Source organism: Aethalodelphis obliquidens, unplaced genomic scaffold, assembly GCF_003676395.1.
Source record: "Aethalodelphis obliquidens isolate GAN/ISIS:26980383/991018 unplaced genomic scaffold, ASM367639v1 scaffold4, whole genome shotgun sequence".
Lineage (NCBI taxonomy): Eukaryota > Metazoa > Chordata > Mammalia > Artiodactyla > Delphinidae > Aethalodelphis > Aethalodelphis obliquidens.
The window spans coordinates 15,748,460-15,770,466 of NW_020837948.1; the positions used below are offsets into that span (position 1 = coordinate 15,748,460).

The 22,007-nt window shown below is 37.6% G+C and overlaps 1 protein-coding gene across 9 annotated transcripts in view; it reads right to left on the bottom strand.

Annotated features, from left to right (window-relative positions):
• Positions 1-21,103, bottom strand: part of CSNK1G3 (casein kinase 1 gamma 3) — a 131,077-nt gene extending 109,974 nt beyond the window's left edge. For 2 of the 9 annotated variants that reach the window (XM_027099156.1, XM_027099097.1), the window contains exon 1: positions 20,640-21,019. The gene's annotated coding sequence lies outside the window, so the exon portion shown is untranslated. Of the gene's footprint in view, positions 1-20,639 lie in introns of all 9 variants that reach the window. The other 7 variants (XM_027099148.1, XM_027099106.1, XM_027099117.1 and 4 more) reach the window with 7 other exon arrangements.
• Positions 21,104-22,007: the final 904 nt, after the last annotated feature.

Consider the following 22,007-nt stretch of genomic DNA (forward strand, 5'->3'; position numbering starts at 1 on the left):
AATGAATTCTCTGAAAGAGAAATTATGAAAGCCATCCCATTTACAATCTTATGAAAAAGAATAAAATACTTAGGAATAAAGTTAATCAAAGAGTGAAAGACCTTTACATTCAAAACTGTAAGACATTAATGAAAGAAACTGAAAAAGGCACAACTACATCAAAAGCTATCCCACGTTCTTGTATTCGACGACCTAATATTGTTAAAATGTCTATATTACCAGAAGTGATCAACAGATTCAATGAAATCCTTAAAACTCCAATGGCTTTTTTCCCACAGAAATAGAAAAAAATTCAGATAGAAACACAAAAGACCCCAAATAGCCAAAGCAATGATGAAAAAGGATGAATGGATAAAGACAATATGGTCTATTCAATGGAATATTATTCAGTCGTAAAAAAAAGGAAGTCCTGCCACTGTAATAACATGGATGAACCTGGAAGGCATTATGCTAAGTGAAATAAGCCAGAGAAGGACAAGATACTGTATGGCATCACTTGTTTCTGGAATCATAAAAAAAAAAACAAAAAAGTCAAACTCATAGAAACAGGGAGTAGAAGGGTGGTTGCCAGGGGCTAGGAGAAATGGAAGATGCTGATCAAAGGATACAAACATTCAGTTATAAAAAATAAGTTCTGAGGATCTAATGTTTGGCCTGATGACTGTAGTAAATAATACTGTATTGTATACTTTAAGTTTGCTAACAGAGTAGATCTTAACTGTTCTAACCATGGGGGGGAAAAAAGGTAACCATGTGACATAATGGATGTGTTAATTAACTTGATATTGATAATGATTTCACAATGCATACATACACCAAAACATCACAGTGTACACTTTTAATAGATACAATTTTATTTGCCTCAAAAAAGCTGGAAAAATAAAGTTAAAATTAGTTTAAAAAAAAGAATGCAAAACTTGACAGAGAATCAAAGAGAACACTGTATGCACCTTATTTTAAGTTATGTTAGTAACCACCTGAAGCATTTAAAAGTGAAGTAATTAAAAGTGGTTTCAAACATGCTCAGTCTTAGAGACAGTTTAGATATGGAGTTTGGGAGAGAGGAAGGAATCTAGAACTAGACACGGGAGAGTTTACAATCTATATACTTAAATATTAAAGTTTGTGAAAACAATAAATTCCTTTTTACTTTAGAGTACTCTGAAAAATATCAAAATGACCCATCCTTTAAACATCAAATTTTCTTCTATCTAGGATCCTGATTAAATGGTCCTATTCAAAGTAGTGTTCTTTTCTTCTTTTATCATCTAATGACAGGCTTTTAATATTTCCTCAAGGAAAAAAAAAGTGGTTTCATCTACTGAAAAATTCAAAGACATGAGGCAAGAGACTATTTCTGTATTATTTTAATATTCTACCATATATAAGCATTAACTTAATAAAAAGATTAACTCTACTATGAACAGGTAACTTTCACCCTAAAATAAATAACTAAAAAATACTGTCAAAACTTGATAAGAATATTTCAAATAATTGAATAGTAAAGTATTAAGCACTTCTATGAACTATAGTTTTTGTTTTGATTTGATTTGCCCTACTTTTGCTTTGCATGATAACAGAGTCCACCAATACTAAAGACAGGTATAGAGTTCTTAACCTGAAATCCATGGACCTCCTAAGCATTTTCTTAAGAGAGAATCCATAGCTTTCAACAGATTGTATGACGCTAAAAAAGTTAAGAACCACTGAAAAGTAAACTGTTATTTTCTCACTGTATTACTTTATAAATATATTCTTAGAAACAATGTATCCTAAAATTAAATAACATCTGTACTTAATTTAAAAGCCAATCTTGTTATAGAAAAGTATATAGGGCAGTTTACAATACACACACACTACCAAAAGACTGAGAACAGCTTTAAGTAAAGAAATCAGGAGGGAAGTAAAATAATATTAGAAATAAAACTATGTAATACTAACAGGAAATGGATAACATGCAGTTCAGCACCCATACTTAATTTTTCCACTTTCTAGTAGAGAAGCAAAAACAGAAATATGAGTAGGTAAGATTCAGAGTGTCCATGAAAATTATACCAGTTGATAAAAAGCCCACAATTAATCTTAGTATTGTATTATATCTACAGATTCAGTCAATAGTAATAACTGAAAATTTCTCTCAGAAGCTTTAAATTCAAAAATTACAAGGAAGAGAATAGAAAAATACAGCTTGAAAACTTAAAAATTAGACAACCATAGAAATAAAAACTATTGAGAAAAGACAGTTTCATAGAAATATGCCTGGCTTACAATTTCTTATAACACAAAGTAGTGATTTACAGGGCTTAAGGATATTTAAATTTTTATAAGAGATATTACCTCTTTAACTGAAACCTTAAACATTATACACAACCAAAAAGAATAAACATGTATTTAATGTGATTAAACTGACATGAATGCACACAAATGGTAACAAAATATTTTAAATTATGTTTGATTCTATCATAATTCTCAGCACACTGACTTACTTAAATATCTATATTAAAAAGACATAATTGATCAAAAGGATGAATTTTCAAATTATCCTCGAGAATAGATGAATAATCTATTCATCTATCCTATCTAAAGTAATCAATTACTTTGCTTTCATAAACAATTACAATTTTGATGGAGTATCATCCACTAATAAAGATAAAAATGAGCTGCTAAATACAGAAAACATTAGATATAATCTGATTATACATGAGTAGAAATGTAGGCCACAGGCATACTTCTAATTTGATGATCACTGATGAATCTTCAAAACAGAAAACAGAAAATCAGATTCTCTAATCTGCGTGGCCCAATAATTTAGGACATTACAGAGCCAACTGACCTCCTCGAAGTTGCAACTAGATAAATCAAAGTGGTCTGAGAACATATTAGTATGTATGTTCTACCTCCACCACAGCTAGCTAAAGCTTTCAAGTAAACATTAATGAGCAGTTCTAAATTTTTTAAAATAATTATTAGTACTCTACCTATCTTCCAAAATATTATTGCAATCAATATAGAATTGTTTCATGTACCTGTGATATTAAAAGTTTCTATAGGTATCTTTTCATGTTCAGCATGCTATTCAGTGTCCTTTGTAAACAGAAAATCACAAGGAATGAAAATTTTTAAATTAATTTTTTTCACAAGTTACTTGCCTCAGCATTGATTTCTCACTGCTTTGTTATCTTAAATTTAAAAATCCATTTTTAATACACTAAATGAGCCATTCGGTGTTTCAAATGCCTTATGCAGTCTCTATAAAAATGACACTACATGTCTACAAGCTTCTCCAAAATTTAAATGAGTAAGGATATTTGTGATGTGATGGCTAGCCGTTACATCACATGCTTCTATCAGCAGCAAGTGTCCCAGTTACTGGTTTCTGGCATGAGCTCAACTCTGGTTGTCTAAGAAAAGGCTAAACACTTATTTTTAAAAGCTAAATCATTAACTGTAATGTCAAAAATGGAGATCAATTTTTCTAATTACATACTAGGGAAACTTATTTTGTCTCAGAAATGTTTAGTAACTATCATCTACAACACTTTACATTTTTGAAACCTGATTTCAGTGATGTCCCTTGTATATTCCTACTAAGAAAGCAGTGTTGTTCTCCAACATGTGAACTATGACCCATTATTGGGTCTGTAAACCAACTTAATGGGTCTTAAGCAACAGTTTTTTAAATAAAATAGTATCAAAAAAAGAAAGAAAATGGAGTGCATAAATGTAGTAAGAACAGTGTGTTTAGTGAGATTGTGTTTGGGTTCTTTATATGAATACGTAAGTATCACTAGGTCACAATGTAAAATATATTTCTGTAAGTTGTGGTAAATGTATTTCAATGAGTTGTAGTCAAAAACATTTCTAAGTTTGAAAGCTACTGTATAATACATAATAGCAAAACATACCATATTATAATCAGTTATAACTAAGTCAATTTTATATAGGAAATTGTATTAAAAGCTAAACTTTCTTAACATACACAAATATTACTGAAAGTCTAATTAAGTAAATTTTCTAATTATCCAGGTCTGACTATTCTCTAGTAACTAGGATATGACTGTTTCATTGGTCCTCAAAATGTCTTTTTGTGCCTCCTCTTTTCAATTTCCAGGTGACTTTATACTCCCATTGGTAATGTCCCTTATCATAGCTAATGAGTCTCAATATTTGGAAGAGAAGGGAATGTTTAATTTGAAAATGTCCAGCCCCTTAAGCACTTATTATAAATACGAGAGAAGCATAGATCACCCTCATCTCCTACATGATGGAAATCAAAAATCAAGTAGACATCATACTAAATTTACATTACTGAAATATTCCCAATATCAATCTCTAAGAGTAGGTATCTCACTACCTCTAAGCACAAACTTGACTGCAAATCCCAATCACAGGAATGATATTAAATTTAAACTCCAAGCTTTCAAGGAAAATCATGTTCTATTTGGCGGCACTTACTTACATCCAACAAATACTTATTGAGTATTTACCCTGTACCAGGCACAGAAATGACCCAAGAAGCAATGAACTTCCCCAGAAAAGGTCTCACCAAGCCTCTTAATGACTCTCTACTTCCATGACTTACAACTTTCTGTTGTATATTTTTTACATCAGTTAAAAAAGGATATTCTTCTGTACCTCAGCAAAACCAAAAACAGTTGATTCACAGTAGTTAACGTTTTATAAAGGTTGAAAACACTGAACCATTGCTCCCACGAAAAATACAGGGTTAGGTTCCTACAATCCTCTGGTCATAACATTTTCATCAACTGATCAATACATATCCTTGTTTTATGTGTGATTCTGTTTAAAGACAACTTATTTAATATACAGCTGACCTTTGAACAACACAGGAGTGGGGCACCTACCCTTCACGCAGTTGAAAATTCACATATAACTCGTGGGTGGCCCTCCATATACACAGTCCCTCCCTCACCCGATCCGTGGTTCCGCACCTGCAGATTCAACTAACTGGACATCGTATAGTACTGTAGTACTAATAATGAATATAATCCCAGTATATTAGTGGACCCACATGCTTCATATCCCTGTTGTTCAAGGGTCAGCTGCATATTGTTGAGTCATTAACACTGAACTCACAGCCAACAGCACTGTAACTCATGCCTGAACTAAGCTCATCTAATGTATTTTCTCCATAGGGCATATCACAGCCTTTTTGGGTTTAGGAACACTAGGCAGCAGTGCAGCACTACATTTGGGGGCCAATTTAAACAGTAAAATCACCCCAAAAGCACTAAATAGGCCTTAAAAGCAAAACAAGACAGCAGAACACCTAGTTTGACTTCAGCTGGGAACATGCCCCTCCAGTGACTCAAAGTTTTTGCCACTCTACCCAAGCTCATGAATGGCAAAGCACAAGGGATACTGATTTGGGGGTTACAAATAAATTTTAGCAAGTAGACAAATGTGCAAATACAGAATCTGGGAATAATACCAATCAACGCTAATCGATGAAGGGAAATTTTTTCTTTAAATGTATTCCAGTCTAATAAAGTAAGAAATGACAGAATTCAAATCTCATCATTATGCAACTCCTAAGGAATTAATGGAACTAGGCAAGGATCATCAATTGCCACTAACATCACAAAAAGAAAAAACAACCTTTGATCTTCCTGATGGAAGAAAAAAATTGAAACTGAATCTGATCAAATCTCTACATCTCACAACCAATTTACAGGGAAGACAGGGGACAATGCTTTTACTCTTTAATTTTAAGATAGCCCATTTTTTAATCTGATGTCCTCAAGGACAGGGATCATAATTTATTTGACTCTGTCTCCCCATTATCTGTTATAATACATAGCACACAGCAGACACTGGTTAAAACTTTGTTGAAGAAACAAGTAAATGAATGAATGAACAAATGAACTCTCTTAAAAATTTAAGAATGTTAATTTATATGATCACCTCTTTTCCAAATAAAGGAGGAAAGAAAAAGGTATGGGCGGGCAGGCAGCAATTTATAGGTCTGAGAGATACTACAAGCAAGTGGAATAACACCTCACAAATCAAAGGTCATTTATACTGTAATTTCAACTTTCCAAGAGCTATGAATCAGAAGAAATAAATTCACTAAAGGAGGTCACAAAATGCATATTCTGTTCATTAAATAAGAGCCCCTAAACTCCATTTTAATTTTAATATAATTCTAACAAGTTTACACTGGAAATCAAAAGAGAAAATATGAGGTGAACAGTAAAAACATGAGAGAACAGGCAGAAAACAACCTTATAGACTTCAATAAATTCATAGACATCTATGCATAATAGCATACTTTATAACTGATGTTCAGAATGAGAGCCCTGCATCAGCAAGATCTGGTATGTTTAGAAAACACTGAGAAAACAGTACTACCCTGTAAAGTTTACCATTTAAAAAAATTTAAATAAGAAAATATTTAAGTATAAATTCAAGGTCCTAATGTATCTAACAGGTTGTTCCCTAATAATGCCAGATAAATGAGAAAATACTTCAGGAACCTCAGTAGCTGTTTCATGCATGGTTCTCATAACAAAGTTATATCCTTTCTTCTTAACTACAATGCTTATTTCCTAATTTATAAAAATACATAATTACAAACAACAGTCTAGTATACGCAAAGGCCACAGACTTAAAACAGTCATTCAAGGGTATTAGCATTTGGAAATTTCAGTTATGAAGCTAATATTGTCAACTCTCAACATAGAAAGGACTGAATAGTATGATTGACAGTAAACCATGAATAAGCAAGTTGACTTCTACAAAACTGGAATGAAACACACAACAGGTGACAAAAATAAGCTGAAAGTCCAACCACTTCTCCACAGGAAGGATTTCCTTCTGCCCAGTCCAAATGACAAGAATCCAAAGTAAGTGCTGTAAACCTGAAGACAGATAACACAGAATTGATCCAAAGGCACCTGAATCCCCAATATGAACCAGGGTTAGTTAAGGCCTAGTTTTTCTTACAAAGCTCAGGGCTGCATGATCAGCACTTTGAAAGAACAGTTCCAAAGCATATGGAAGACTGCATTCACTGAAAAGTGAGGCTCCCCTAAATTACATCTCTGTCTGACAGATCTACAGCTATAAAAATATCATGTTCAGAACTAATATTATTGTCAAGATATTCTGCTGTGCAATCAAACCAACGAATTACTAAAAAGTAATTCAATAGAGCCAATTTAAATTTTACAAACTGCTTATTACTAGAACTCTCCCACATTACTGGTGGGAATGCAAAATGGTACAGCTGCTTTAGAAAACAGTTTGACAGTTTGTTATAAAGTTAAACACACACTTGCCATATGACCTAACAATTCCCCTAAAAACTTCCCCAAGAGAAATGAAAACTCAGATTCACACACAAAACAAAAACTGCACCCAAAGGTTTGTGGCAGCTTTATTCATTATCACAAAAACTAGAAACAAATACTTCAACTGGTGAATGGATAAACATGCTGAAGTACATCCATATAATGGAATACTGCTCAGCAAAAAAAAAAAGTACTGATACACACTACAACATGGATTAATCTCAAATGCATTCTGCACAGTGGAAGAAGACAGATTCAAAAGGCTACATACCACATGATTCCTATAATTTATATTATATTCATGATTCATTATTCCTATAAGTTATATGATATCTGGCAAAATTATAAGATAGAGTAGTGGTTGTTAGGGGCCAGAGTGGGAAAAGGGGTTGGCTACAAAGGAGCAGCATGAGGGAATATTTTAAGGTGATGAAATTGTTTTCTAATTTGATTGTGAGGGGGAATGAATTTTGCTGCGTTAGAAACAGAAAAAAGAAAAACTTTAATATAAAAAATATCTTACAATACAATCACAGTTAACTGAAATGCTCAAAAAAATAGAATATTTCCTCTAAATATTTCCTCTAACTAAATTCATAGCCCATGAATGCATTTCATTTCAGAAATCTTTCTAGAATGTGTTTCTCTACTTTTAAGCCTGAGTAAATAAGTCACAGGCTTGTGTTTATTCTTTTATTTAAATTAGGCCCAATTTATGTGTTTGAAATTTGTCTCATACAGCTGTGATGATGCAAACTAAATTGGTTTGGGATGAGCATGGTGCCTCAGGAGGCATTTAATCAAGGTTCTTCCATGTTAAAATTCTCCCTAATAAAGATGAAATGATTAATCTATTCATTCAACAAATTAGTAATCATTAGAGGTCTATTATGTACCAAACACAGGAAATACAAATAAGACCACTGTAATCCCGGCCATCACATAGCTTAAACAAACAATAATACAAGGTATAATTTGTCCTACAAGAGAATTATAGTGCTTTCAGAGCACATAGCAAGTGCACATAACCTAACCACATAAGGTCTAAATTTCCCATTAGGATCTATACCTTAAAGTGCCTGGAATCTTAGTAAACACAAAAATACATGTACCACAATGCTCACGACCCCATTACCCTTCAGTATTTAAGGATGGAAAGAAAGCAAAAACCACATACACAGAACACTATCACTGCACAAGCAGTACAATAATCACTCCCCTACAAAAGGTCCTCTTTAGAGAAATACCAGAATATGCAGATTTACTTCTGTCACCTTTCCAGCAAACATTTTTCTGATACAGAATACCATAAGTATGAACTTCTCTGGCTGAGGAATATTATTTTAAAGGGGGTGGGGGCAGGGAAGTAATAAAGAAAAGAAAAAGAGAAAAAGAAACAGACAGGATGGGGAAAAAAAAGAAGCCTGAGTAGGTATAAAGGTTTTTGCAGTGAACTCTTAAAAACAAATTAAGGAAGTTTAAGGAAACTAAAATAGAGGCACTGCAACCACACCTCTTCTTTGTTATGAAAAAGGAAGCCAAGATATGTAAAAAGAGGGCTGCCTGCAGGTGTTGTGGCATGAAGTTACCATGTACAGAGGTAAAATTACATAACCCCAAGGACTAAAGAGAGTGTGATGAATACTCAGCTATGCCAAAGTTACCCTAAACATTTTCCATCTCAAGAATCCTAATTACACAATGCTTCTGGGACCACAGTGGGCCCCACAAGACCCAGTATCAAAAAACCAGAAAAACTTTCAACTGCTAAAGAAATAAACACAGATTAAAATAAAGTGCCTCTTGGTATATACATATTTACAAGAGTAAAAAGCAAAAGAAATTTACCAGGATCTTACTCAAACTCCATCTCAGAGGACTAAGATGCTGAGTAGTTTCTATCAAGAAATAAATGGCAGAAGCAAATTAATGCAGTTCCACAGTTCCTTTTCCAAAGCTCCTGCAGTTAAACATTTTGCAATTCAGAATTTCAGGGCTTTTTTTTTTTTTTTTTTTTGCAGTATGCGGGCCTCTCACTGTTGTGGCCTCTCCCATTGCGGAACACAGGCTCCGGATGCGCAGGCTCAGCGGCCATGGCTCACGGGCCCAGCCGCTCCGCGGCACGTGGGATCTTCCCGGACCGGGGCACGAACCCTTGTCCCCTGCATCAGCAGGCGGACTCTCAACCACTGCGCCAGCAGGGAAGCCCTTTCAGGGCATTTCTGACAGGTGATACAGTGTGTAAACACCATATACTTTTTAACACCCATAGAGAAAGCTGTAATGGCACAGAGAAGTCTGGGACAGCACACTATGATTAAACATTTACTATTTCTGCAGTGAAACCTACAAATACATGAAATAAAGACAAACAGTTCACAACAGGTTTTGTGAAGAAAACCAATTTGTGCCAAACATACAAAAAAAGAATTTTCGTTTTCAGAGCATTTTAGATGTCAGAATTGTTGATGAGGAATTGTGGTCCTATAGAACAGTACCCATTACTCTATTACTAATTATATGTGCAAAATGTAACTGGTAACCTCTTTATCATGTGCTTTTATTGTAGTAGTTTGATGAACTCAAAATAATTCTAAAAGTCTCCCAATGGTTCACACATAATATGCCCTCTACACTCTATCCACCCTTAAATTTCTCTAACACAAATTCTCCTATCAGGGCAGTTTACAGAAATCTAACCCTTGAAATTTATAGAAGAAATGCAAATTCAATTTTGCCACCATGCAAAAAATGTTCATTGAATGGAATTTAATGCATTGAACTCATAAAATGGCTTGCTCTTATGTTGTCACAAGAAAAATGTAAGAGTGTTCCTGACCTAGGAAGCAGCAGCAAATAAGTTACCATGGACCCTGATTTGCCATAAATGATAAGACACAATAATCATAAAACCCTATTATCATAGTGCATTTATATGTATATATTTACTGATTACATACAATATAAACAATATACTACACGCACAATATACTATAACTTAATTACTAAACTATTTCTACCGAGGGGAAAAACAGAGACAGTACCTCATCAACAACAGTATAAAAGAGAGTAAAGGGCTTCCCTGGTGGCGCAGTGGTTGAGAGTCCGCCTGCCGAAGCAGGGGACACGGGTTCGTGCCCCGGTCCGGGAAGATCCCACATGCCATGGAGCGGCTGGGCCCGTGAGCCATGGCTGCTGAGCCTGCGCATCCGGAGCCTGTGCTCCGCAACGGGAGAGGCCACAACAGTGAGAGGCCCGCATACCACAAAAAAAAAAAAAAAAAAAAAAAAAGAGAGTAAAGCAGTAGAAATACAGTTATACTAAACAACCATTAAGGCCCCTTCCATCCTTACGTTCCATGAAAAATACAACTCAATGATATTGCAAATATGATAAATATAACTAATAAAATATGATAACTAAAACCAATCAAATTTTGATGAGTAACATTCTTATACTAACTTTAAAGATAGGATTGCTTTCATCACTTAGGTTTCTTAAGATTTCTAGGGGCATCTGAATTGGTACCTTAATTTATTCTAGATAAATTTCTCTTTAACAAATTTTCCAAACTTCTAGTTTTGGTGCTACACTATTCAAAAGCTGCTAATGAACAAGGAATAAATAGTGTCTTCACTAAGCATTCTGAGTATGAAACCCTGAAGAGAAGTCATTTCATTAACCTGGTCTTGCATATATTTTCTATGCATTTCTATCTCATCTTCACACCTCCATCTCTGATTAAAAAGAGAATTTGAAAGTAAAAGGAAGACGTTTTTTCAAAAAAAGCTAAGAGATGTGTATAAAAACAAGGAGAAATCAGTCATTTTCAACCCTGAAGCGCACTGGAATCACCTGTAGAAATCCTAAAATAGATCAATGCCTTGGCCCCATCCCCAGATTCAAATATAAAGTAGCATGGGTAGAATCCCAATATCTGTAATTTTTTCAAGCTCCCCAGAAAATGTTAATGTGAAGTCAGGGCTGAGAACCACTGGTCCAAGCTGCCTTCTCCACAAATCCTTTTTTCTCATCTACTAGTAAGTTAGCACTCCCAGCCCTACAGCAAGGATTGAAAGCACTGTCATTAAAATTGCCCAATTTTGTTCTCTCGTTTACTCTGTCACGGAAAAAATTTTACTAATTTTCAGTTGGAAGATTTTTTTTAAAGTGGGTATGGTAAAATTTATTTTAACTTATTTGAAATTCTCATTCCCAGTGCTCAGAATTTTATTTTTCAATCAGCCTTCAAAAAACAACCTTCATTAGTAGAGTATTTAGATTAACAATATACAATAAACACACAATACACATTCCAGTTATCAACTTCCAACAGACTATCAGAAAATACTCAAGAGAATGCGTTTAAAGAGCTGATTACATTTTGATTTAACTACATTTTCAGAATCCCAAATATATAAAGAAATATTAGCCATAATATGCCAACACTCATATGATAGAAAAAGAGCTCAGTAAATAATCTACCACTTTTTAAAATAAAAACTGGCATTACAAGATTCCACATCTTTAAGATTTACACTTCTTTTGGGGGGGGGGGGGGTGGCGGTGTTCATGTTGTTTTCAGATCCTTGGAACAAAAGGAGAAAATAAAATAATGTTTTACAAAAATATGCATCTACAAATACCAGTTTCTTTTTCAAATGTCATCAACAACTGATACCTACTAGTTTCACCTCCAAAACAATACTAGGTTATTTTTGCACACCAAATTAGGATTTTATGAAAAGGCCTTATAGCCATGTGTACACACACCGTTAGACTAGTGGAAGAGTCTTATGGGAATTTTCTCTCCCTATAACATTACCTACTATATTTGCCTGCCATTTGAAAGTATTCATTGCTAGAATATATAATAAGTATTTCACAGAAATAGAAAATAAACATAACACAGACTGGATGTAAGGGAAAAAAAACATTTTCACTTCCCTTTTTACTACAGGAAACTCTGACTATAACTTTGACTCCAATATATCATACTCTGATACCTTGCCAAGTATACCACTTGAAGTCAAAACCAAACAAGTTAAAAAAATAGATAAATTAATAATTAGAAAAATTCAGAAGTCCACTTTCATAAAATATACTTGTATCAAATGGTATCATACGGCCAATTACAACTTAAAATTTTTTTTTTTTTTTTTTTTGCGGTACTTGGGCCTCTCACTTCTGTGGCCTCTCCCGTTGCGGAGCACAGGCTCCGGACGCGCAGGCTCAGCGGCCATGGCTCACGGGCCCAGCCGCTCCGCGGCATGTGGGATCTTCCCGGACCGGGGCACGAACCCGTGTCCCCTGCATCGGCAGGCGGACTCTCAACCTCTGCACCACCAGGGAAGCCCCTCAACTTAAAATTTTAAGATATATAATTTGTAATAAGTCCAATTTTTAAAATAAATACTATTACAAAGTATCAGCGCATTCAAGGCACACTCTATTTAAGGTAATATACAATGAAAGCGGAATTATATGTTAAATTCTAGGTTGGTAGAAAACATTCCACCCCAGAATTTTATTTTCTTCCCTCAAAAAAAAAAAAAAGTAATATTTTTTCCCAATGGTAAAAATAATGCATAATCATAGCTGAAAATCCAAACACTACAGAGAAGTATGAAAAGTATAAAAATAAAAATCATTCCAAATCTATAAATATCTGTCATTAACGTAAATATCCTTCCAGGGGATGGATGGATTTACTCTGTATATTTATAACAACACTGCAACAATTAGAATTACAACAATTAATTCTGTATATTAATTATGTATTTATACATACATGTATCTCCATATATGTCCCCATACACACACAATTTTCTTTTACATATACTGAAAACAAAGAAATCTTTAAGATAACAACTTTCTTGAAAATAAAAATGTATGAATTGTTCCAAGCACTCATTCTGCTTCTGCATTTTCGTTTCAGCAGTCCAGGGTGCGTGTGTGTGTGTGTCTGTGTGTGTGTATGCATGCTGTTTTTGTCGACTGCTTGAGAGAAGATTAAAAGATTTGTCTGTTTGCTTGTTTTACTTAAACACGTACACACACAGACACACACACACACCAACTCTGGCTACAAATTTCCAAACCCTGAGAACCCAGATATCTGTATTAAAGGTACTTGGCTGACTGCTTTACAGAACTAGCCCATGGTCCTGAGCAAAACTGCAAAGTAGACAAAACTTTTCATGGCCTCCCACTTTTTGGTCAGAAAGAGCACTACACTATCAATGAGGATAGGAGAGTTCTACCAACCAGGTGTGTGACTTAAGCATTTCACTCAACCTTCCCACAATTCATTTCAATTCTAAAAGTCTGTGATTCTCCCCAGCCCCCACAATTTTTATTTATTTTTTATTTTTTTGCTGTATTTAAGATATGTAACACCTTTCCCTCCTACCTCAATCAGATTCCTTGATTCAAAATAAACCATTTCTCTGACTGATAAATTCCAATTTCCTCAAGGCATCTATTCTCCTCCAGGTATGACAAAGAAATATGATGAGATCAAAGATGTGGACAAGTTTTGTCCAAGAAGGAGGGTAGCAACACTGAAAAAATTTAAATAAGTTTACAAGTACAAATGTTTAATTTAAAGTTAAAATAGCTTTATGAGTTCCATGAAAAAAAGTATAATCTTTAACTGATTTTACTGACTCAAAGTTAGTCAATAAGAAAACTAGCAGTGTTTTCAGTTCCTAAAATATTCATACCTGAGCATATTTAAGATAGTCACATAGAAGCAGCCTTCTAATCTTTCATCCGTTACATTTGTACAACACTTTAAAGTTCAAAGTGCATTTAGATGCATTATTTATTTTCTTCCTTAAAACAAGCAGATGTGTAGATGTGGTGGTCACTATTGATTGCCTCTCTAACATCCGTTTCCCCTATATTCCTCCTTCCCACAATTTTTTAAAATATCCTCCCTCCACCATGTAACTCGGGGAAATGTGACCCCATCGCCAGTTGCAAGGGTATATATCCTGACTGGTAGAAACTCACTATGATAACCCTGTCCCCCTTGTCATAACTGGTTTGGAAGTGTACGTGACCTAATTCTGGTCAATAAAACATGAAGAGGAAAATATGTTGGTAGGCTTGCGCAAAAGATGTCCTGCCCAGTGCACCAGGATCTTGCTACCAGTCTGAGGATGAATCCAACACACATGGGAAAGCAGAGCCAAGTAAATTTCACAGAGGCTAACCAAAGCTCTGAAAAACTAACCCTGCCTTCATAGTTCAGCATTCCATTTCAGCTACTGCATTTCAGGTGTTGTAATGTGGTGACACCAAGATAAAGAGTATACCCCATCTACCTTTCCTTCTCCAACTTCGACCTCCTTTTTCAACACCTATAAGCTTTCCTTTGCCTTTGGGCTGAGCTAGACAAGAAAGGCAAGTAGTTACTGTAAGCTGTTAGACCAGCACCCTTTGCACCAAGCTCAACTGCTCCTGGGTATGGCATTTCCTCTTCCAAAGGACAATTTCCTCTACCAATTCACTCCTGCAGTCCCTACTCAGGTTGAGGAGATGGTGGAATTACAAGAAGGCTCTCTCCAACCCTGATGCTGTAATAAAAGCTGAAAGGTAACATAAGAAATCAGACGAGGGATCCTATCAGGAAACATGTGGGAACCATGTGACCTAATAATTAAACAATTCCCCCTAACATATGAATGACTGTATGTTCAGGAATACCAGTATTTCTCTTTTTTAAAAGAGGATGCTGTTAAACAAATCTCTATGAGAGATTATAAACTAGGTGTTACTTTAGAAGTAGATACCCCTTTAATATACTATTATTAACCAACAGTTCATAACTTAGTTTAAAAGGGGAATCATAAAAGAATCTACCTTAAACATTTTAATGCAACTAAAACACCAAAATATACAATCACAAGACAGTCTTTTTTTTTTTTTTTTTTTTTGCGGTACGCGGGCCTCTCACTGTTGTGGCCTCTCCCGTTGCGGAGCACAGGCTCCGGACGCGCAGGCCCAGCGGCCACGGCCCATGGGCCCAGCCGCTCCGCGGCACGTGGGATCCTCCCGGAACGGGGCACGAACCCACGTCCCCCGCATCGGCAGGCGGACCCTCAACCACTACACCACCAGGGAAGCCCACAAGACAGTCTTTTAATGCAGGGCCAAGGTCTTTCCTTCAAGCATGAGTCCATGGATTATAGTTCTACTTTATCTTTCTTGCAAAAACCACACCCATAGTACATCACCTGTGATTTCCAGTTTCTTAAACATGGAAAGACATCTCACAAGCACTTATAAGCAATTTTATTGCAGCATCTTATTGCAAAATCTACAACTTTTAGGGTTTTTTCCCTAGTCATTTAATTTCACCTACACCGATTTTAACTGGAAGTGACTTCAGCTACTCACCTGTTTCCAAAGCAGCCACTGGCTCTCATACAAACACCTTTTCGCCTTCATAGTTCACTGAATAACATCTCATTAAACTATGTAATTACAACAAGTACAACTGCCATTAACAATTTGCTGGGTACACAGACAAATGATTCTTGGTAGGTATACACAGTATACAATAACCGGTGGGAATAAAAGTTCAAGAACAAACTAGAGGGTAGTCTACTGCCATTTAATGTAGCATGGACATCAAGTAGTAAATGAATGAAGAGTATAACTTAATCTTTTGAGTGGGTTAAAGAGAGGTGAGCTCAGAGATTCTCCTGTAATAGGCTATCCCCAAAAGTCTTTGCTCATTCTACGCACCAATCAACACTCTGACAACTCATATATATCAGCAACTCCTAAATTTAAAAGAATATCTGCATAGTGCCTGCTATGTGCCAGGCATCACATCATGGCACTTTATATGAATTTCCTCAATCGGGATGAAGAATATAATGGCAGAGAAACCCTCTCCCCGCCCCCTTGTTTTTCCAACGTAGCTATCAGCTAAGGAAAGTAGTTCAACACAAAATCAACTAAATATATGTAATAAATTTGAATACAGTTAAAATCTGCATTACCTCACTGAAGAAGAAAGCATTAGAAATTTGTGTTTAAGAAAAAGAGTATATACATCATGAGATTTTACTAATTACAGTAAACGCTATAAAAAATGTGGACATGATATAGTCATGTGGACATTGGTTTTAGCTATAGATTTTCATTTAATTACATTATAACTATGTGATATATCATTAGTAAAGAAAATGATCAAAATGTGTGTCTTATCTATCAAATACACAAGTACTTCAAGTTCACTGTTAAGAATTCTTCCTCAGAACTAGGATGATTGGCAGGGAGTAGAAGGAGAGAACATAATATAAGAGAGTTTAAGAACAAATCACTATGCACCTTCCATAGGTCCCATTATAGAAGGAAACCCAAACATTTATAGTTCCTAAATCTCAGCTTTGAGAAGGGAGTTAGAAAAAACATGGCTAACAGGAGTCTCCACTGTGTCTCTAAAACTTACCTATCCCCGATTATCTGTCCCATTCCATGTTTTCTGACTAGTTCAGAGGCTCTCCAAAGTCACTTCACATTAATAGACAATACACACTTGATTTCCACACATTAACAACCTCATGTATGGTTCTTTCCTACAGATCAGCACAAAAATGATACTGAGGTAGCTTACGTTACTAGAACCGTATCTTCTGCTCCTAGAGAGTCACTACTAGTAGAGAACTACAGATATCCCAAAACCGCCATTTCCAAAGAAATTATATCTTAAAGAACAAACACCCAAACACATACTAACAACATTAATCAATACCACTAAGTGCCAACTGCATGAGAAAAGACAAAAAGGAAGAATATGGAAGATTAGAGAAGACATCATTGGTCTAAGACTGTGAAGTCAGGAAAAAAAAAGAAAAAGATTTAAATATGCACTCTGCTACTTCCAAGACATATCTTAAACAGGTTGCTTAAATTCTAGAAAACTCTGCCTCCTACTGTCAAAGGCAAGGCCTACACCACCTAACTCACAGAGTCATCTTAACAGTTATCATTTATGGTCCTCAGACCAAGTGGGCACTTAATAAATTGTAATAGGTATTGTTATTATCGGGAGGTTCAAGATACAAATTCAGTTATAATGTAAATCCTTATTGAACACTAAGAGGGGAATAGTCAGTAAAAAACTATCAAACAATCTCCCCTGTTACATGACTAGATGATTAAACAATGGCATCATAAGGGTGATATTTTTCTAAGCACTCCTTTGATAATGATTAAGTTTGGGATTAAATTTTTTTAGAGTCGTCAATATTTAAGATGACTAAAAACCCTGTATATATTTATCCATAACTGTGGAAGTCTCTCATATTGTCATCTTACTGGTATAGTCAATTCTCTTCCTATGTAGATTCTTCACATTTCACTTTATCCATAGCAAATCTCACCTTAAAGTGTATTAACAATAATATAACTATCCAATGACCTGTATTTTGTTATTTATTGTTTCAGATTCCCACTATTTAGTTTGATACATCCTTTTGGAAAGCCCTTTGAAACTAAACAACTACTTGTTCCATTCTGAAAAAATCTGAACCAATAAACCACACCAGAACGATGGTCTATTCCCAGCATGAAGGGGATTACAGAGGGCACCCAGAGAAGAAAAGGGAAAGATTCCCATTTCTTCCCAAGTCATATGTTTAAAATCTAGATTTATTTCATATAAAACCAATTACCAGGTTACCACACACTCATATCCAAAGGCAAGCAAAGAAATATGACAAAACCATGCAGGAACTGTTTTCGATTATATACTCTTCTGCTTTCCTCCATTAGCATGAATGATAACAAACTGACTATTCTAATTTGTTTCCTTTAAACTTACTAGCCTTATTTGCCTACCTACTTGCTATCAGCATAGAATCTATACACTTGGACCTTCATACCTTAAACTGACTCACTTTTAAATACAAGGCATTCTAGATGTCCATGGACTGACTGATCCCCACCTAATTTTACAGCTTCTATTCCCACAGAGACCTCCTGGCACAGCAGCCTTAGGTCCAGCTCAACAGGCCCCATGATAGCAAACCAGCAAGCCGGTTCTCAACTGCTCCCTTCACCTACAAAACTACCCACACCACCCCACACACACACCGACCCATTTTGACCATTAAAATATTTTAAGCCCCAAATGGAGTATTACCAGCTCTAACCTCGTTTATAATTCCCCAGTCAAAATTGGTATCACACTCACACACTCACACTCACACACACACACACACACACACACGCATGCTTCCATACATTTCTAATAAACCCCACAGGAGTCCTGTGTTGCAATTATTTCTGTGCATGTCTCCTTCTCCCTTAAAGGTCTTAGTCCTGGGTCTTAGTCCTCCTCATGTTTCTACCACTCTTCCACCCTCACCACATAGTAAAAGTCCCCTACACAAAGTAAAGGTTCAGGTTGAACTAAACTATTCCTTTGTTCTAATCCTAGTTCTTTTATTTGAAGGAATAAGTGACTTCTGTGTGCTGAAGATTTTGTTAATAGTTAATGCTTGCAAATCTAACAATGAAAATGTCAATAATTATACAATGCATTAGTTTTTAAGTTGATGAATGGCAGAAGAGGTCAGTGAGCACAATAAACCATCAGAAAAGATAATCATTTTCCAAGATTCCCCCAAAAGTCTCATACATATCAACATCAAAATTAAACTTTCTGTCCCCCTGTTCTAATAAGAACTACTTACTCCTTATACCTGAGGCTTATTCAGAAATGCAAGCACCCTGAATGCAAAAGTGTCTATACACTCTGCTACAAATCTATACCAAAGCCACGCAATTTATCTTATTACACCTTTCTTCCAATTCCCATAAATATGATTTTCATCTTTTGTGCAACTATAAAGGCTAATGTATATAAAATAAGAAAATAATTGATCTTAACTCAGAATACAGTTGGACCAAAGTTTGGGAATAATTACAAAATACACTAAACACAACTCTCCACTCCTCTCTGCCAAAAAAGTTATTAAGAATGTCACAAACCAGATCTGATTTTTGGTGGGAAATGTTTTCTTAAACTGGCCTCACATCTTATAACTTCTGTGATATTTTTCTTTCACAATCTGCTTATTTACAGGGAAAGCAAATATTCTTCAAAAATATATACATGGTTTTACTAATTAATATTTTTAATTTTAAAAAGTATTCCAACTCAGATATAGTTTAACCTCTTTTACTATCTGTGGGCAAATGTCATTCCTATACAAGAAGTAATTGCAAACGTAAAGTAAGTACTAACTTCTTTCCTTAACTTATTAAAAATCAGTAGGTTTTTAATTCTCCAATTAAAGTCGATGTTCTAAAACCAAAGGTTAAAAAAGGGTCACTTGCTGACCAGCCTTGGTACTCATTACAACAGAGTTAAAACTAATTCGCACAGAGTAGCAACAGTAGCCATCTCCCACACACACTCCCACCCATTAACTTTTCCTCCTTCCCTGGGAGAACTGGAATGATCGTAACACAGGCCTAACTACCCTCACCCCAGGAGCAAACACACATCTCCATCACCACCCCGCAGAAAAGAAACGCGGGGGCTGTGGACCAAGAGAGCCGACGCTCCTGTGGGTCACTTCCCCTTTGCAAGTGGGAGAAACAAACAAAGCAGCACCCTAACAGTAACCATCAGAGTAATTTTGAGCCCCCGACTAATGCCTTGGATAAGTTCTGAGCTAAGTCAAAAGCTCTATCGAATAGGTAAATCCCTACCCCCCCTTAAAACAAATACCCCATCGGGAAGTTTCTCCCAGAAATGAATGCTGACCCCTGACACCTCCTCCAGCCGACAGACGGCTCCCTCCCTCCTGCCTAAAATCCCCACTCCGAAGGGCCTGCCTAAAATCCCCGCTCCAAAGGGAATTGTCTGGACACAATCGCGGGGCGCTGGGGGCTGCACTCCCGACCTCTCAACCCTCCCCCCAAAAGCCTCTGACTTTTCCCAGCTCGCCCACCTCCCCGCCGTCCCCACTCGCTCCGCACCACTCGGGCAACTTCTGCGGCCAGCCCGGCCAGCTGCCCGCGGCCCCCTCCCTGCCCAGCGAGCCCAAGGCGCCCTCGCCCCCCGGCCACGACTGCGGCCGCCTCCAGCCCGCGCCTCCGCGCCGCCTGCCCGGGTCCTCGCCCACCCCTCCCCGGGGCCCCCACCGGCGGCACCGCCCCCGCCGCACCCCACCCCACCCAGCCCGGGACCCCAGTCCGCCCAGCCCCACCCGGGGAGGAAGGCGCCGCGGCCGCGCCGAGGCAGCCGCCGGGCCGGGGCCTCCCGGCCAGGCGCCAACGCGAACGGGGCTTTACCTCAAAGGCGCGGCCGCAAGTGGCGGGTCGGTCCCGGGCGCGGGCGGCGCCCCCCGGTCCGTCAGTCAGCGGCGGCTGGGGCAGCGGCGGCGGCACATCGCACCCGCCGGCGGCCGGAGGAGGAAAGCGAGGCACGCAGGGAGGGAGCGAGCGAGGTAGGGGGGAAGGAACAAGCGAGGGAGATAACGCAGCTCGGACTCGGTCGCCGCACTACTGCCGGTGCGTCCTACCGCCGCCTCTGGCCGGAGAGTCGCCGCCCGGGCCGCGGCTGTCGCCACCAATGCAGCTGGGAATGAATGCACAGCGGCGCCTCGCTTATCCGGAGGTCAAACATCCTTCTGCCTCGGGCATCCGGATCGGCGCCGGACCCGGAAGTGAACGCTTGGAAAAAAAATTAAAAAGGAAAGCGTCTTTCTAGCGGCGGCGGCCACTCGAGCTGCCCGCATCAGCGAAAAGAGCCGAGTAGAGCCGAAGGTTACACCGACTTGCTCGGATTGGTTGGCTCGCCGACCGGAAGAGAGGCAGCACGCTCATTGGCTGGCAAGGCTTATAAAAGCGAAGCCACGCCTTTCTCCCCACCTCCGCACCGGCGGTGGATGCGAGATGTCTCCCTGGGTGAGGCCTTGGGAGGAGACGTTTGGCGAGGTCTGTGGAGAGAGCTGGGCGAAAACGCTCCCATGGTTTAGAGGAGCTACGAAAAGTTCCCCGCTGCTTGAGTGAGCAGGAGCCTAAGGGCGCCATTGTGCCAAGTCGGGGTGCCGAGGCTTTTCCGAGTGTACAGAGCACAGCCCTTCAGGTGCCAAAGAATTTTAGGGCCCGGCCAGAGGGAGTGACCTCACTGGGTTGACATTTTCCCCCACTTTCTTGTAAATCCAGGGCTGTATCAGGGATTCAGCTGCTTAGAAATATAAAGTGTGGCTCACGTTTGCATTCCGTTTGCTGTCTATAGAGAACTTCGTTTGTGAGCTCAGGTAACCCTCTCGACTATATAATGTGGTAGCTATTATCTCGGTTTTTCTAGTGAACCTTCTAAAGTTCCTAGAGGCCCAGCATCACTCAAGTCATCAAATTGTAGACACAAATTGGAACCTATGTTTTCTGACTCTACTGTCCACTCTGCCCACAGAGGGGAGGCAGAAGATTACATTCTTTCTCTTATGGTTGGTTAACTGGGATGAAGATATGTTACTATGGAAGACCTATATGGAAATCGACCCACCATGAAGGCATTGTAGAAGACTCTGAAACTATCATTTTTAAAAAATTGTGTCTAAAGACCTTTCAAAAGTCAGACATAAAGGTGTGCATGAAGAAAAATCATAGTCTGGTGCTATGTTTAAATATTTATCAAACATATTTTTATATTTT